The sequence below is a fragment of the Haliaeetus leucocephalus genome, unplaced genomic scaffold, assembly GCF_000737465.1.
Source record: "Haliaeetus leucocephalus isolate CR32 unplaced genomic scaffold, Haliaeetus_leucocephalus-4.0 Scaffold61, whole genome shotgun sequence".
Lineage (NCBI taxonomy): Eukaryota > Metazoa > Chordata > Aves > Accipitriformes > Accipitridae > Haliaeetus > Haliaeetus leucocephalus.
The window spans coordinates 1258569-1278233 of NW_010972497.1; positions in this window are offsets into that span (position 1 = coordinate 1258569).

Consider the following 19665-nt stretch of genomic DNA (forward strand, 5'->3'; position numbering starts at 1 on the left):
TTGCAAACTGTTTGGGGATTGAACAGTTCTGCAATCTGCTGATCTACTAACAAAGCCTCTCCTCATTTACATCAAGATTGTTTTTAAAGGTCTGACTCTGCATGCTTAGTTTGCTTTATCTTCTCTTCAGCTACCACCCCACACTTCATCAAACATCCAGCTCGGTTATATTTAAGGACAACTATGCTGTGCGCACCACCAACACCTCTCACCTGGTAGTGTCAAAACACAAAAGCAAACATGAAGTAATTACAATCTAAAACGCTTCTCTGAGGTAACTCTATGGTGCCACATTGCCACCTCTTCTTGAGCGGAGCACAGCAACTGCTCCTAACACCCTGCAATAGCACCAGGCAGTAAATGGATGCATGTTCGGGATATCGAACTTCGCTGAAAGTACTAGCAGGGTGAAACTGAGTTTTAAAACTTGCTTTTAATGTTTCAAGCACTTTTCTAAAGATAGAACTATCAATGTCATCAGCTTTTCCCTCATTGCAGGGATCAAATATTAATGAATGCCATCTCATAATGTCCATGTAAGAAGACCCCAGTCACACTCCCATTTCAGAGACAGAAAACTGATGAAACAAAAAACTTTAGGTCCAAATTTCTCCGGATTTCAAGGGGCCAATCAGAGAAACACAAGTATTGGATTTTTTTTTTTTTTTCCTGAGTGCTTGGCATTTTGGTGTTGGATAGGCTCAAAGCAATAGCTCCTATTGTCATAGACATAACTGGGAGTTTCCAGCCTCTCTGCAACCTGTTGCATAGTGGCTCAGATGGGAGGACATGTGTGAAAAAAAAAAAAAAGAAGTTATAACTTCACTTGAAATCTTTTGTTTAGTGACCACTTACAAAAAGTTTGATCACTACAGTTATGGGCAAGGTTTTGTTCTTCTGAACAGAGATTCCTCCTAGAATTCCTGAGATTTACCTAGACAGCATTTTGGTTGTGAAATGTTTTCTTGAATTCTGCTCTCTGTCTGAAAAATAATAAAAATAACTTAGGGGCTAACTCTGACATATAGGCATCTATTGGCATTTACACCAGTTGATATTTGAGCTGCTGATTTGGACCGCTCTGCTCCAAGTACAAAGAGTTTAAGAGGAAATATGAAGAAGACTGTTGCATGAAAAAGGGAGAGGACTAAAATAGTCAAGAAGAAATACTGAAGAGAAGGATGCATCAGTCCTGAAAAATTTATGCTTAATTCTAAGGTGAAGAGAGAGATCTATTTCTATTCCTTATTTATAATCCTGAGCTCTCGATTTGGCTGAGGCACGAAACTGGTCATTTTTGGAAGAAAACTGAGGCGAAAGAAGCAGTAATTTTAATCCAAATCCCTCCTTTTCTCTAAGGGAGCACTTTACACACTGGTATGGCATATTTTCAGATATTTTCTCTCAATTTAATCTCTTCAGATTGTCCTACCTCATATTTTATATATGTGTAAGTTCACTGGACTAGGGAGTAGATAACAGATCCTGCAGCTGAGTGTTTGAAACAATAAAATTTATGGAAATAAAAATATGAATCTTCCACATGAAAGCTGCATTTAAAAGCAGTATCTGGAAAATAATGGGCGAACTGGACGATGAGGCAGAACCCACTATGTAAATGAATCTTCAGCCAGCATCCTTGGCACCTCAGGCCTTTTTATCTTCCTTTGACTTTCACGTGTGTGTATTTCAGGGCTTGCTCTTTGGAAATAGTGAAGCCCTAGAGCCCATGAATCCTCTCAGATACGTTCATCTCCATTTCATGGAGGGGGAATGTTGCCTAATTCTGTTTAAGAGAAACTCTGCCATAACCTATACCATTTCCTTCTTAGTCTGGACCAGTCCAAAGACCTCAGTGATTCCATCCATTAGATCTGAGTCTCTGTTCCCACTTGGGACAAGGCAATGCTGTATCTCTGCTCAAGCTGAACACTTCCATCTGTCATGGTGACTTTGAGCTGAATAAAAGGGAAGTTTGACTTTGGGTCTTTCAGCTTGTCTCTTCCAATTCACTGAAAAATTTGCATCTCGCGTCACTAAGGTGCCAGATGCCAGACATCAGCACAGAAGGGTTGAGGCTTGTGGGCACGCTGAGCCTGAAGTGAGCACACCACCCCACAAGCCTTTAAAGACCTCCTGGTTCTTCTCCTGCCTTGGTTTCACCACCCAGCCTTCACATGGATTCAGCTGTGGTGAGCTACTCACAATATATTAAGTAATGTATTAAGACTCAAATATATTAAGTAATTAATCCAATTGCTTTTCAGTTAAATAGTAACAGCTGTCACATCCACATCAAAAACATTATCTGAAATGTAACAGCCTGACCATGGGGCATGAGCTGCCAGGAGGGTGAAGAGGAGAGAATCTTGTGTATTTGCCATAAACACAAACTTAGCTATTTCAGCCTCATTCTACAATTTGACCAACAGACAGCAGCACGTTGCACTTACTTACCTGTATGATTTCCCAGGCAGTTTGGCTCCGGCTGTATTCAGGCTCTTCCTATTGACTCTCAGGAGACCAATAAAACAAACATAAAGGCTATGACATAACATTTTGTTTGGGATGGAAGAAATGTGAATGTACCTGAACTATGTTTAGCTATTTATCAATTGACACAAAAAGTAACACTGCTTTCAACCAGTATTAATTTAGTCACTAATGTCACTAATGTGGCATTATTGTGCTTTTATTTACGTCGGAAGAAAATGAATGCTGCATGCCTTCTTGCTTTTAGTGTGATGCGACAAGCCATGTGAATGAATCTTGCAGCACTAGTATTTTAGTGTATCAAGAATTTTTCTTAAATATCTGATTCATTATGATTTGATATTGGTTTGATTTCCAAATAGCTCAGTAGTAAGCACTCCAAAGTATGAAGTTCACTTTATTAATATATATCTTTATACACTCAGGGAAGTAACAAAATAAACCAATGGCAAGATATAACATTATCAAACAGTACAGAGTTCAGGAGATAGCAGATATCATTTATAAATTGAAGTGGTGATAAAAGGACACAGATATCATTATTTTTTAAATTGTTTTGTTATAAAGTTTCACAGAGATAGTAGATAGTGTCTTCCCAGAGGAAGAAGGAAAACTGTTATGAAAATCAAGTTCATGAAGAAAGAGTGGAGGAATTTAAATATGTAGGGTACGGTTTTCAAAAGCGCTGAGCTTTGGCTTGAGCTGTCTTTCAAGTGAAGTCAACTGTGAAACTGTTATTGACTTCCATGGGAGCAGAGTCGTGCCCGCACTACACTGTCTCAGCAATTCCACCTGTGAAATCTGAAATACATTTAGGTCTCAACGAGCCACATCCAGTAGATCTGACATAAGTGGAAGATAATGAGCGAAACTCTTTGTGATTCTTGCAGACAAGAACCAAAGGGAAACACAGAACTAGCATCTGTGATTAAGACGTGATTCACAATACATAACACTGCAAAATCTGTTGATCCATGACTGAAATGCTGACTGGGGACACAATGAACATAATCAGTCTTTTCCAATGTCTGCTAGGAATAACTGGACCTTTTCCAGTCATGCACAGTGGGGGGGAGAAGATGAAGGAGGAACACAAGGATTTCTGAGGTCCTTGTCTGTGTTGCCTTCAGAGAGATCTGTTGCTCTGCATGGATTGCAGAGTGGAGGAGAGAAGGAGTGGAGGAGTACCATAGGCTACTGTTAGCCTTCAGGAATAACCTCAGGTTTTCCTTCCAGAATTTCAGGTTTGAGGTGAAGTAATATTCATAATTACCAAATCAACACAGAGAACACTTTTCTGGAAGCACTGAGGGGTTGAGTTCTGGGTTTTGTTTGTAATGGATATGGAAATTATTTCCTTTGCTGGTCAAAGAACTGCCAGCAGGAGCATAAGGGATCAGGAGCATGGACTGTCAGGAGCCTTGAAATAGTGCCTGGGTATGCATCTACTGACAAATAATAGAGGATTGTCAAGTGATCTCAGGCAGTGGGTCTCTGGCCACACTGCTTAACTGTTAACTTGTTCCCTGGCTCTGTTGTGGACTCCTCCAACTAGCTCTCACCAAGAGAAAATCTGTAGACGGTCTGGTGGGTAGCTGACCTCAGCGAGAGCTCCCAAGGGTCAGTATGCACCAGGCTTGGCTTCTTTCTCCCCACACAGTTTTCCAGCATTACCCCAGCAGATTTTGCAATCCTAGACATCCCACATGGTCTCACACCCCACCACGGTCCCAGGACATATAATTCCACATTCTTTCTGAAACCCTTAACTGAACACACCCCGCCCCCCAAAAAACTCCACCACTCCACAGAAACAAGGTATTTATATAAGTGAGGATCCCATGGACACCACACAAGTCTGAAGAAGATCCAGGGAAAAACACTGTGTGGTGTGGATGTTCAGCTTAGCTCCAGAGGCAGCTGGCTGTCAGCAGTGGAACAAGAATCAGTCTGTGTTACCTGACCTTTGGGTAATATAAACAACCCAAGCTGCCTGCTTCACTTTCTGCACAAGCAGAATAACAAAATTGCTTTCATACATCCCCAAAGCCTGACTTTTTTTTCTAGTCTCTTTCACAAATATGATGTTAACTCCCCAAGTCAAGATTTAGATTACCCACGCTGCAATTTATTTACTGTTAACAAGAGGCAGTGTTTTATTTAGCAGCGGCTAGAATTAATTCCAACATGGTAAGTCAATGCATTTATAGACCCACAACCATGACTGAAGGCAGGACTGGGTGAATTGTACCCAATTCATCCCTTACAGTCATTAGTCCAACTTACTCTTAAAAATTTCACTGATGGAGATTTCACAAATTCCCCCCAAAGTATATGCCAGTCAACAACTGCTCTGGCCCTTCCATACTTTCTAGTGATTTCCTCATCATCAAAACCAACTAGATGCATGAAGCGATTGTGTGGCCTTGAAGGTATCCCTCAAAACCTTACAGCTTTTATAGGATGCAGCAGAACACAAACACTGCGCAACCCACAAAATACCCTGACTTGCGTAAGCAAGTCAGCCTGAAGGAGTTTAAACGGTCAGACATCTATTTTCAAAGACCACCTCAGGTGACATCTCAGCCACTCACCTTAGGAACAAAGGAACTGGCTTTCTCAAGAGTTATTCAAGAGTTTTCTCTAGTGCTTGCACAAAGCCAGAGTATTTATTCCATCATTAATAGAAAGAGGTAGACCAGGTCATAGCTGCTCTCCAGAGATGTTGATACATCTTTCTTTGACAGGAATTAAGGACATTGGGGTGAGTAAAAATAAGGATTTTCCCTAGCACACATGTAAAACAATGTATTGAAGCACCTTGAAATTGTGCAAATTTGATCTAAATATTAATAAAAGTATTACATCTTAAGAAAATCAGTACTCTTCAAAATAAAGTCTATATTAAAATAATATGAAGAAACAAAAACATGTATTTAAACTGATGTGCACAAAAATCTCTGAGGCAACACACTGGAGGTAGGAATAACTATGCCTGTTGTGAATGTTCTTCCACTTCCCTGTAGTATAGAATTCATCTCACTATTTAAAATCTATTTATTCACATCTAAGCCAATCATATAGGATCCTGTTACAGTCTGTGAAGGGAAATGAGCACCTCTGGGGTTCAGCTCATGCTGCCCATCTTAGAAACCTAAAGTTAGCCAATATTAATTTCATCTTACAGATTAGTCCTATGCTGTTACAACTAATTTTTTTTTTTTTCTAAATGGTTTAGAAGTGGATTCAGATCTATCTGAGTTGACAGTGAAACTTAAAACTGGGATATATGTCCACCACTGCTCCTTGTAACAACTTTTCTCCTTGCAATTTCCTGCAGAAAAGGGAAAATACACAAACATGTGAATATGGAGAGCCATTACTCTTCTTCTAAGAACCTGGTCTTCAATCTGGTAAGAAATGAATGGATAAAATACCACTTTTAAAACATTCTTCAGATATTGGGTTTCCTGTGAGAATATTAGGAAGGCTGTAAAAAAACCACCACCATTGTTCTTTAGAAAGATTATATGATATGTGGTTAACAACATTTTCATTCAAAGTGGGTTTGAAGGATTTCATAGTAGTATTTAGCAAAACTCATCTATTATGAGGTTTGATTGGCTGTGTTACTGTTTTAGATCAGATCAGGAATGTATTGTTGATGTGAACTCTCTGCTCATCCTCACTTGCTGTCTTGGTTCACACCATGGTGTAGCCTCAGGGAACCACATCCTTTTCAGATGGAGCTGAACCCCAAGCTGTTCTTCAGGAACGACCTACACCCTTCGACACCTGAGATTGGCAACCTTCAGGATGAAACCAGCTTGTCCAAAGTCACCCTCCACCCCAAAATGGAGTAGTGTGGACACTGCTGAAGATAGTTGCTTGCAACAGTTTTCCCTGTAGGTCTGCTCCTATTGTTCCATAACTCTTCTAATGCAGACATAGCCCCAGTGACCCTAAAAAGACAAAGTACTGTCTTATCAAAGTAAATGAAGATGACTGATTTCAAGAGGAATGCAAAAGTTTGCAAGTTTTCAGGAGACTTAACCAGCGTTTCTCTATAGCAGAAATTAGAACACCACTTTGTCTGTTTCCACTGTTTTAACTGTGGATTAGGGCAAATTTTAGCTGTTTTCTTCCATTTGATTTGGGGGTTCGGTTGAAACTCCTGAAGGAGAGGAGATTCAGTGCCCACAGTAGCAGAATCATGTATGCCTGCTGCTGACAAACAGAATTGCTGAGCTGCTGACAGCTCTAAGTAAATGGGATCATTTAAAAGATCACATATACTCTGTGCATTTCTGCTCTTTATCGTTCTTATCTCACCATGAGCAGAGATAGTTACACTGATTCATGGCTAGTGGCACCAGGCCACAAACTCACATCTCACAGAAGTAGAAACAAATCAATAATCCTTCTGTAGCAACTAGAAGAGCACTGCCCACAATCAAATTTACTCCAAGTTTACAGATAGCTTATTAACTACCCAAATCAAGTGCATATTTTAAATAATGCATAGCAATGTGATCAAGATGAGAAGGCTGGTGAAATGATGCCATTTGTTTGCTTCATACAAAAATTGGGTTCCATCAACTTAATGCCTTTTTTCCTCCATCTAAATTTAATATGTTTAATTTCAGAGTGAGTTTTGATCAATGTGTCCAAATGACTTTTAAATGCTTAGATAAGGTTTTATCAGTCTTCATTTTTCTCATTGGAGCCTGGGTAATAAGTTCAGTTATATATAAAAGCTGTAGCTCATTCCTGGTTTTAAAAGAAAGAAAAAAAAGAAAGAATGAATGAAAGAAAAAGAAAGGTTTTATTTAAATTATCTGCTTTTTGTAGATCTAAATGTGCCCTAAATGTAATATAGCATAAACATTCTTTCTTTATTTCACTTATGACTAGTTACTAGATTAATCCTCTTACCCATCAGTGTAGTGTTTTCCACTTTATTATGCATTTTTCTTATTGAATAGTCCTTTGTTTCTCAACAGATTGGTTAGATTTTTAATATCGTTAGTGTTGAGAGATAAACGTTTTGGTACATATTGGAGAGTAATAAATTGTGTTGAACATTGATAAACTAACGCAATTACTAGCAAGGTCACAGAGTCAGCTAATTTAGAAATATCAGTACTCGGATTTTGAGTTGTCCCCTGGAGAACTGCAGCCACTTTATTAAAGCAGGAGGGCGAGGAGAAAATGGTACATTAGGATTGATCTTTTGATCTAATTGTGGACCTCTGCCATTCCTTGTTTGACCAAAAGTGCTTAGCAAGCAAGAGGAAACACAGTTCAACTAATTGTGGAACATCCCTTAAAAGCCAAAGGGATTGTGGGAAAAAGAAACAAATTGCGATTTGTACAGTTTTATGGTGTTAGTTATCAATGAAAAGGTGTAAATACTGTACAATTAATCTTTGCTTTTCACATGGGAATTTTTAGGCTTGCAGACATACTGCAATCATACTTCCAGTATGATCAAGGAACTAAATTTCTTGTACTGCTGAAGTCCCAATTAAGCAATATTAAAAATGAGTAATATTTTCTATGTTATTTTGACTTATTTTTAAAGAATTAACATAAGACTCCTGCAATAGCACTCAGTCACTAGACAAAAACATGTACAGTTGGAGAACATATCAGAAATACCATGTGTATGCTCCCATTGCACAAGAAAAAGAAAGAAAGTCCATCTGCTTCAGAGAGCTAAAATGAGGCCCATATTCAAACTTAAATGCATTTTCTTCAGTGAAAGATGCTTTAATTTGTCTTTTTTGATATCTCTACCTGATGTGTATCTGTATATTATACCATACTGAAATCACTAGGATGATACAACTTTAAAAGATATGTATTAATTAGTGGACTGGCATGCCAGAGCTAAGGGTAACGATAATGGGAGATGTACCGTTATCTCTATAGAACTGTTTTAATTTGATTGTAGCCAGTAACAATGGGGAATCATTGCCTTCTGAAAGGCAGTTGGCTGCCTAACTGAAATGAATGTAGAAAATTATTTAGTAAAGGACACATGGCAACTCCATCAAAATAATATTATTACCATAGATAGTGCATAATCATCATATTAGTTGGAAAATTTTTGTTGGCATTCCCTCTCCCTCTCTGTGTCTCTTTCCTTTGTTCTTCCCTTTCTCTGTCCCTCTCTCCTTCCCTCTTTCCCTCTTTCTTCCTAAGCTGTTTCAGCATAAACAACTGCAGGAACGAAGTGCTCAAACTGATGCTAAAAACTGCAGGAGGAAAATGTTTCAGATGTATTTTAGTTTGGAGATTTGGGGCTTTATATCTTTTTCATGTTGACATTATCTCATGGAGAGTCAGAGACATTAGGATGCAGCTGCAGATCTTGACATCTGCGTTTAGACACATTTAGATATCTACAAGGCATGTATTCAATGAGAGTTGGATATCTAAGCTCTTATTGTGGTCAGTTGGGACCAACTCACAGTCAGAGGAGTCTGGAAAGCTATTCAGCTGACCATATGTAGAAGATGAACATTGACTGTACTGACTAGTCCATTGCCCATATGCAGACAGCTAGAGCAGTCTGAAAGTACCTAATACCATGGCAGCATGGAGCTACGTATAATTTACCCTGCTTCTCAGCCATGTAGTGTATACCTTGGCAGTCTGCAGATTGAATTCTCCTGTCTATGTTGAAATGAAACAGGGTAACTGCTGACTCAGTATTTCTGAAATGTCATTAAAGGATTTAAATAAAATTCAATAGAAAAAGAAATATAAGTATATATAAACTCCAAGTAGAATTTCAGGGTTCTTGTATGCACTAGGTACCAGAATCACTTTGAGCTTGTTAAGTTTTGTTCTCTGTGTGATCCTAATGTGCAATGAAATCAGATTATGAAAGTTTAAATTTCTTGAGGATTTTTTTTTGGTACTCCTATAATCAATCACTGGCTTCAGTAGAGAGGTGATAGCCAGTCATCCTTTCTGATCAGAGTTCAACACAGTATTACTTCAGGATCTTTGTTGTACCTGTATTGGGGAACTTAGTTTTAGGTCCATCAGTTTTTCAGCTTTGAAAAACATAACCCTTAGTTTAAAACATTCCTATTTAAAGAAGTAGGATTTTGTATTACGGGTCTTAAGAAAATCTCTGTGACTTTGGTGTTACTACGACCCTCTCACAGACAGTCCCTTTTACTGCCACAGGCTTGTGCAGAGGTGTGAGCCACCAGGGTCTAATATGCATTCACATAGAAACTCATCTCCTTTCAGCTCCCAGGAGAAACACTTTTGTCCTTATGAAATCTACAGAAAATTCCCAATTTACATTTGTTAATTAGAAAGCTTTATTCTAAATAGACTAATTAATTACAGCCACATTTACATTTTAGATTTAAGTGATTATTTTAGAAGATTTTGTAGACTTCTAATTACAAGTGTTGCTATTCTCATTAGGATTTCAAGTGCTGTCCCAAATGAAAATGGCAATTGATCTACTAAACCCCACAGAGTCATCCAGTTTAACTAGTTCTGTGTACTGCCTAATGCACACAAGCAGACACTGCCATGTGACCCAGTGCATGCCAATGCCAAATAACTGTGGAAGAATACCTCTTCCTAACAGAATCCAAAAAGATCACCCAAGTTCCTGTAAAAGCAGAGTACAGGTTACCCAGGAGGTAAAAGGAGAACTTGCTTGTCTCACTGCTCAGCTCGATCAGGAGAAAAGAGATCATAATTAAAAAAAGGACATTTGGTTGAAGATCAGGCATACGAAAACTATATCAGGCTATTTAGGGGCTTCTATAGAAGTTATGACTTACATAAGCAAGCTACCAACAAGAGCACAGCAAGCAGTGATAGTTCTTCTTACGTAAAGAATTGGAACAAGATGATAACAAAATAGGGAAAAATTATACAGTAGCTTTAAAGTTAATTTGAAACCTTTTGGCCTTGTATTACTCTTCAGATGCTTATTCCCGAAATGGAATTCAGTTGGTGTAAATATAAAAAATTGTAATAATAATAATAACAATGACAACAAAAACAATAATAATGAATTGATGCAGTCCAATGGAACTTAAAATCACTAATTTTCATAACCTAAGGAATCTGTCACCTATGTACTGGTTGAGGAATGTAAAAATATCATTCACATCCTTTTAAAAGGACAAGTCAAAACCCAGAAAGAAAAGTTTTGCAGAGAGAGGATGTATTTATCCTGTTTTCCAACACTTTGAAGAATCTGAAAGAATAAGAATGAACCTGCCAGCCTAATTCTTGGAATGCCTGTGCAGAAGGTTGGGTGCCTCAGCTCCTCCCCAGTGAATGACTAATTAGCCACCAGAACAGAACTGCCTCTGCAGGAGAGACTCTGATCCCCCCATCACAGTAGTTTACAACTTGTTTAATGAGGCCAGGTCACCAGTAACCCACTGGGAATCCCATCTCCTGCTGGAAGTACTGTTTCTGTCCAAGAAGGAGCTGAGGGTGAAAGACCTTCCTTAAAATTATCTAATGCCTTTATTTAGAGATGCATGGACTATTTCAGTTTGAGGAAAACTACAGCAGCAAAGAGGTTCTTCTGGCCAAGAAAAATGGAGTATATATCAATTTGATACAATACAGACCCAAAATAGCATTTTAAACGCCTCATTTTTTCTGTCAAACCCAAGAAGCAAAGTTTCATACAGCTCTAACAGCATTGCAACTGTTCCAGGTATTGTGCTTTCCTTTTGCCTACTGCTGTGCCTTTGAACACTTTGGTTCATAGCAAGGAAGAGACATTCATAAAATAAAGCTGAAAATGCAGAAATGCCTTACTTCTCTTGGGGCAGAGGGAAGAGACTCAGAACAGAAGAAGAGACTTGACCCCAGAGTCAAGGGCATGGAAATGGACAGTCTCCTCTTTCCTAAACCTTCAGCGTGGGCCTGCCTGAAAAGGAGGCAACACTGGCCAGTTGTGAACGTATCTTCATGGCAGAATTAACTCCAGTGCTACCTTTCTCTTCGTGCCCATTTCACAACTAATCTATGCAGTTTGGTTATCAGCTAATATTGCAGCTGATTTTCCGTGATTCTGGCCAACTCAGACGGACTTTGTAATGCAGTTATAGCCGGGGATCTCCTCTTTGAATTCAGACTTGTGAGGGAGCTGATCTCAGTGTCCAGAATAGCTCCTTTTGTCGCAAGTCAGTTGGATCTTTGTACATAACATTGCATTAGGGATGAATCTTGACTTTTCTCATTTTAAGAATGTATAAAATACTCATGAAGAGTGATTAGGAACCTAAAAATAGCAGTCTGCTATTTCAAGTGGCCAAGATGGGCACCTAGGCTTTCAGATATGACATAGCACCTACAAGACTAGTATCTGGAGGTCAAGAAAGATACCCTATGTACATAGTATGTCATTGAATACCTATATTTAGGCAAGTAAATCCCATTCCAAGAGTCATAAATCCCTGTCATGATCAGGGCTTAATTTGTATTGTACATAAACACACTCTCTGAATGCATTGCAAGCAAAGGTGCTAAGCACTGCAGCAAAGAATAAATCATAATATTATTTGAAACACTGGTCAAAGATGCAGAGTGGAAGTTCTTATAACCTCAAACCCCATCATTATTCACATCCAGAAAAATATTAGAGAGAAAGGGGGAAAAAACTCCCAACCCAAAACCTAACCATTAAGACAGTCCTTCAAAGCATTCATTTGTAACAAGAAACTAATTACCAGCATCCATACTACATGTTTTGTCTTCTTTCTGAGTTTTATTTACCGTTTAATGAAGCTGGTTTTCTGTTTTCTTTCATCAGGCAAACGATGAGGTACAGCAAATGACACAAGCAAATTATGAAATAATCCCTGCAAGTTATACAAGGAGACAGAGAATCCATTCCATGTGATCAGAAAGTACAAAGTGATAATAATAGCAGGTTTGATGGAGGTTATGTCTCACAGCTCTTTAGGTCAGATAATAATGTGTTATGTCATTAAGCTGCGGTATCACTTTCCTGACTATAGTAATTGATGGTTCATGATATAGATATACTATAAAGCAAGTAGTATGTTTTGAAATCCCCATCTATAAAATCGAGATGTGTTTTCTGTAAGCTCTGCATTTCTCTTTGCTCTTCCTTAGGCTATTTCTTTGCCTTTCTGAGTCATGAATAATAAACACAAGCACCTTTATTTGACAGTTCAAAGTAATCTAGCAAATTACACACATATGCATGCATATACATCAACACATACATACATAATAGTATGCACATATATGGTATTACTTACATATAGTATTCGACATAGTTATATATATAGGTACGCACACATTATCATATACATCTATTCAAAGGGAGCAAGAGAGTGAAAGAAAGTGAGGAAGATTGTTTAAATGATTTTGGAAATCTTGACTACTGTGCTGATAAACTTTGCCAGTACAGCTAAATAAAAGTAGGCCCAGGAACAGAGGGACAGGGGCACTCTGCTCTAGCTGCCCACACTGTCACCTGCTTCCCAGAGATGTTTTCAACTACTTAAATTATTTCTCTTCCGAGCACAATTTGGGGAATAGTTTACTCTGGAAATCAACCTCAAAGGACAACTTGAACAAGGCTGGATCTGTTTAATTCCCTTTGTCTTCCTGCCACAGGATCTTAGCAGGCTTTGCGCTTTCAGATACCCCTGTGTATCCCACTTACTTACCCTCATTTTCATGCTCCTCACTTTCCTTTTGTCTGTAGGCTGCAACGCAGCCTTCACAGTAACTCTGGTGCTCTGTACTGAAAATAAATCAATACATAAACAAAAATTCTGGTTTATGGCCCAAGGGGCATCCCGTGGAGCCAAGGGAAAACACAAGGCTGTATAATGCGGACATGGCCAGTCTGCTCTGGAGGGTGCTAGCTCTGAGCAGCGTGAGTGACATCCAGCTCTGACATCTAGCTCTCGGCAGTGTAAGTGATGTCCAGTTTATGCCACTTGGCTCTAGGGCCAGGGAGCAGTCCTCTTTTATTTTATAGCAGCACAGACAAAACACAAAAAGACATATAGAGCATTTTTTATTGAATGTGCATCAAAAGAGCCCAGTTCACATCACTACACAAGCAGCATACTCAGTGAAAATGTTCAGACCTGGCTTTCTGTATGTTTCTTGCATATGCATAAGAACCATTTCTGCAAACTTCAACCTCCCTGAGCTGACAGGCATCCCAAAAGTATGTCTACCATAGGTATGGGAAGAAGTGTGCGCCATATATTTTCACACAAGGTCACAGGATTTTACTCTAAATGAACCATCCAGCTTTAGCAGTGGCTACATGTTTTGGATCCTTTTTGGGTGTTGGTTTTGGATACATCTTTTACAATAGTCCTATCTATGACCCACCAAATGAAGAAAGCCCTTGACCTTAGAGATTCAGACTAAGATATCCACAGAGTCTCTACTGTGAATTTCAGTAACAGATGACTTAATGATGTATCACTTAGTTTGGTACCTTAGGCCAAATGTGCATTGTGAGCACTTTGGCAGTGTACAATACCAGGATCCCTACCTGTGAACAGTTGGTCTGTGAATATTATTTATACCAGTGAAACCAGCTTAACAGCACTTTACAGTCTCTCAGTAAGAAAGTGAACTATATTAAACCAGAAGAAGTGCAGTTGTGCTGCTACTTCTACCCTAGAGGTTTTTTGCCAGCAGAGCTGTGCCAGTCTCAGAGCACAATATCCCAAGGCTGCATCATTCATGTGTTCTGGAAAGGTATTCCTCCACCTTTCCAAGAGTCATGAATTTCCCATTTCTCAGTCATTCCTTGGCTTTCCAGCTAAAGACTACTGTGAGTGTATTAGAATAGGAAGGCTAGAAAGAACAACACTCTTTTTTTCTGATAAAGTTGTAACCCCAGCCCACGGACTATCTGGATCAACATAACCAAATTCCTGTCTCAGGTATTTTAAAGGTACTTCTCAACTCACAGGATGTCAAGCTAGGATTCTTACCCAGCTTAAGAGGCCAGGACTTTTAAATCTTTACAAAGTGTTATTATAATTCGTGATAAAAAATACCAATGCCAACACCTTTTCTGTAGATTTATGGACAACCTCATCAAAAACCCTAACTTTTTAAGAATGACTGACCTAGATAAATGTTATAGACCATCATATATTTGCATGTATATGTGTCTTTATGTATATGTTATGTATGATTCACCCTATTAAATGTTTCCAACTGTATTTGTAAGCAAGTTATTAGACATTTAAAAGTAAAAATCCAACTTTTATAACTATTCACTTTAATAATTAGGGTGAACATAGGAGGCTACAGCAATTGCACAGAACTGGTGCATTTTAAAGAGGAGAAATTGTAAGTGACAGTAACCCTTTATCAATTCATTCCAAGTCAGTTAATTAAACCTGGAATTATTTAAATAAGGTGACAGTCAAAGGAAAAGGTCAATGTTCCCAACGTTTCAATAGGTCTTCCTCATCTCTGGAGTTTAATTAACTCATTTTGAACAGAATGGTCTAAAGTATGCTAAAACTCATAATTCCTTCCCTGTTTTTTAAATGCAAAATGCCTATTCTCGTTAGGCCTGCATAGTGGCTTTTCAAACCACCAGCAAGTGAAGGAAATTCTCTCCGCCCTCACTAAACGCACAGACTTATACACCTGGAATCCAAAGTAGCTGAAGTAGTGCCTCACCAGTCCATGGCTAACCCATACCACTGCTGCAGGGTCCCCACAGCAGTGGATACGCCAGTCTCTAGGTCAGGAAAACATCTGCACAGCATTTTAGTCAAGCACTGGGGCTAAAGGAGCTGGTGGCCTCTCCATTGACCTGCTCTCATCCTGATATTTTGGGGTCATGAAGACCCATCTTCACTGAAAATAGCTGCTAGAGACAGATTCATGTCACTGATTACTTCTCTCTCTCTCTCTCATCTGACCACCCTCCATTTCACCAGGCCTGCTCAAGAATTCAATCTCTTGATGTGTGAAATTGTGCTGGGATTCACATGATGAAACAGACAAGAAGGGGTTGATTCAGAGACTGGAAGAAGCATGCTGAAACAGAGCATGCATCCAAAGAGAGTGTGGGGAAAACCCTAGGAGAAAAAGCCTACAGAGAAAGCTTTTTGGAAGTTGTTAACCAAAATAAATTTAAAGTTATGAGCTGTGGTTTGCTGTTTCTTTCCACATAGAAAATCAAATGAACAGAATTGCACTAACGAAAAACTTGACTCTAAGATTAAATACCTCCTTACAAGAACAACCGGAAAAGTCCTGAATCTTCACCTGGTTAGTCAGTTTGAAAAGAGCAATGGCAGAAATGCCTCTAGTGTATGTGCATATACATAACAAACCAATAAGAAATGGAATGCTAGGATGCAAATGCTTGTCGATGCACCAGCTACTTCATGGTAACTTTTTGTGTTTGTACCTTTACTCTACAGTAAGCACTGCTTAGTGAGCTAAAGGTATAGAACCTCATCACTTACTTTTTATACAAGTCAATGAATGTACGCAACCCACGCACCATGGAAAAGCAGGGGTGTTATAATCACATGTACTAACGCTGTGATAATTTGTTTTTGTGCTCATACTCTCAAAATTGTAGCAAGGGCAAGGTAAGAACATTAAATAAAAAAAAAAAAATGTACCTGAATCCTTCTGTCTACTGCTACTTTCTCTGAGGAAGATCTGTTGGTCTAGAGAAACAGGAATTGGAGAGATCAGATAAGACACCAAGAGTATGCAGAAGGATATGATGAGAGATCAGTACTCAAGGCACTGTATCTCTCATTATTGCTCTGATTTTCAGAGAATAAAGAATTTTATGCTAATAAAATATTTTTCCTAAGTTGCAGACCATGGACAATTAATAGCAACAGAACATAAGCACTTAATATAAACTTGAAAGAAGTTGCAAAATATTTTGGCAAAAAACTATAAGAGACCTCATACTACTGGCTCTTTTAATTATTCTGTTGTGAAATGCAATGCAAAATTGTACAATCATGTTGTTTCACAGAACACTTGTGTGATTTTTTAACTGAAAAGCAAATTTACAGCTGGGGTCTTATTTAATGATATGTGCGCAGCTTTCCATAAGATCCTTGTTCCTGTTGCACCTTGGAATCCAACAGTAATCATGAGAGGTAACTATCACATGGAACACTCTATCTTTTGGTTTAAGGAAAAATATCTTCTGTCTTGAGAAAGCTTTAGTGCAATGAAAGATGATTCTGCTGTATAAAGAGTTTACCTGGTTAAAAAAGAGTCCTGCACCCTTTCATCTCTTACAACTGATAACTTATACTTTATTTTTTCCTTGAATTTTTATGTTTTTCCTTTGTTTTCTCTTTAAAACATTTCTTACTCTTTTATTACTCTTTTAATTAAACCAGGAACTGAGTCTTTGTGTCCAGACAAGTTTGCATTTCCTTGTGTTCCTTGCCTTTTTATGTCTTAGCAAATTGTGTGCAGTTTCATTAGTAACCCAAACCTTATGCTTCACTGCAGTTTACAATAAAAATTGCAGCTGCAGTTTCCTTGAGCCTCTCAGAAAAATGCAGCCACATCTATGAAGCTATGAAACACTATCTGTCAGAGAGGCATTTAAGTGAACAAATGGAGGGCAAAAATTAGGCTGGTGAAAAGAAACCACTTTTAATTTCTGGAAATACAGAAGAAACGACTCAGTTGCTTATTCATTGTCATTTTTAATTTTTTGAGCCTTACAACACTTTACCAAGACCTGAGGGCAAAGAAAGCAAGTTGGCTGATTCTTTTCCATCATGGAGTTAGAACAACAAAAATTGTTTATGATTTCTAGCAACAGTGTTAAAATACATCAGTGTCTTTATGTGTTTAGTGTTACCACAAACATAATTTGAAAAATCAAATTGCCTTCAGAGGATATATGAAGATAACCATCTTCACAATTTATTATCTCTTACCATGTCTTATCTGGAACATTTCAAAAACATCGTAACTACTAGACACCTGATCTAGAATTACGAGCACAGTGATCTTCTGGACACGCACTGGTAAGACACTGCCCCATCATGTTGATAAGCCCAATGTAAATGATTAGATGGAAACCATGCACAGTTGTAAGATTTAAGAGCACCTGATACACTTTCAGCTTATATGGGAATCAAGCATCATTCAAGTTTTCTACACCACACAGGATCAACAGGTAGAAATGAAATATTAGAAGCACACAGTTCTACAAACTGTATTTACTAGAGAAATCCTAATCACCATAAATTTCTATACAGAGAATATAAGTTCATGCTTTAGTATGTTAGGTTTACTTATAGAAGTATTATAACATCAGAGCCTCTTCAGCCAAATCTAAAGTACATATACCAAAACACCAAAGAGGGTGAGGTACATAGATGTCCTTTATACACTGAACGTATGTGCCCACAGAAAAGGCATAGCTCAGCGAAGAGCTCTGAGCAAACTGACTTTATTTCAGCCGGTAACTTTATCTCAGCTGTTGAGTGCTAATTCATCTGTCCCCAGCAGCTCAAAAGCTGTCCCAGAGGAGAAATGAAAAGTTTATTGTTTGTTCCATTTCTTAAAAAAAACCAGAGCCCACGACTTCATGTTGATCTAGTTATGCTACTGAAAGAATAAAGTTAACAATTGTGGTTTTACCCTAGCTTTTCTCTATCCATAAGGGTGCCAAGAGCCCAGATGTGCATTACATAGCCTTGGTTAAGGCATTTAGTAACATGGATAAAAGCTGAATTAGGGGACAGATCTGAGTTCTGATCCAAGCTCCAAATATAAATTCTTGGCCTCATTGCCTGCTCCCTCCAAAACAACTTTCTGCTGTATTTTCTAGTAAATGAAGATTGCACTGTGAAAATACAGATATGAGAAAAGACAGCATGGGAGAAATGTTACATTTACTGGATACCAGCTAACTTAATTCAAATCCAAAAGCCTCACAAAAAAACCCAGAGCTTCTCCTGCTAGGTTTTGTATGAGCTGGCATGTCCTTGTCTTACTGTGTATGTTTTCTCATAGGAGACAAATATTTAGACCTGAGATGAAGTAAAAAGGCTAGAAAGAGCTGAGCTCTAGGTCACTTTGATGTGCATTGTTCTAGTTATACTCTTACATTTGCAAGTAACAGAGAAACTAGTTGTGACAATAATCTGTGTGTAATCATTTGATCATTTCCTTCATGTTACTTCTCTTTCCACCATTTGCTTGAGAGAGATTCAAAACTACTAAAGCAGAATCAATTGTTATATGAAAAAAATCTTAGATATACATTTGGGAAGAATTTCTGCAGATCATTTATTACACTGAAAATGCAAGGTCTACAGTTTCATAAAGGTTAAAAGGTAAACAGATTAAATGTTCAAATTATATTACATTTGTTGTATTTTTTCATTTGTATAAAATTAATGCTAAACTAGATCCTCTCGAGACTCTAGCAAGAGTCGTCTCTGAGTACTTCTGCTGAAATCAATCTAAAAATATTTAGCATTGTGTAAATCCTGTAATACGAGCATGCATCTTTGTTAGATCTTGCCAATATTAAAGAGATTTACAAAAATCCAGTGTGTTTGGTATAGTACATTCCTCCCACATATTATGATCATTATTAAATTATTTGCAGATCAGAAAATTAATCTGTCCAGCAAATAAAATGAGATAGTTTATTACAAAGTCCTGTGATTACAGCTGGATTTCTATGGATACATTAAAAAGTATCATTGTTTAGAAGGATGTGCATTCATTTGTGTGTGTATTTATATTTATATGTATATAAATATATTTAAAAACTAAAACTAAAGTGCTTCCTTCCCCTCAAAAAAAGCTCTCTTTTTAGATATTTCAGAAATGGTTGCTTTAACACATTTCCAATGCATTTTCATTAATATTTTATTCCACCATCTTACGAACCCACTTCAAGTCACAAACAATAACAAGCACAGTTAGACTGCCTACAAATGTAGCCTCTTTTCAGTGACTTCCAAATACATGGGGATTTAGTTCAATAAGGCAGTGCACCTGAATGACAAAAGAACTCAAGTGAACCAAACTGAAAAGCACAACAGCTGTAGGCTTCTGAGCAGACAAAGTGCCTATGTATTCTGGCACCGGGCTGTACTCGAACTAGACCAAAAGCAACACTTTGCA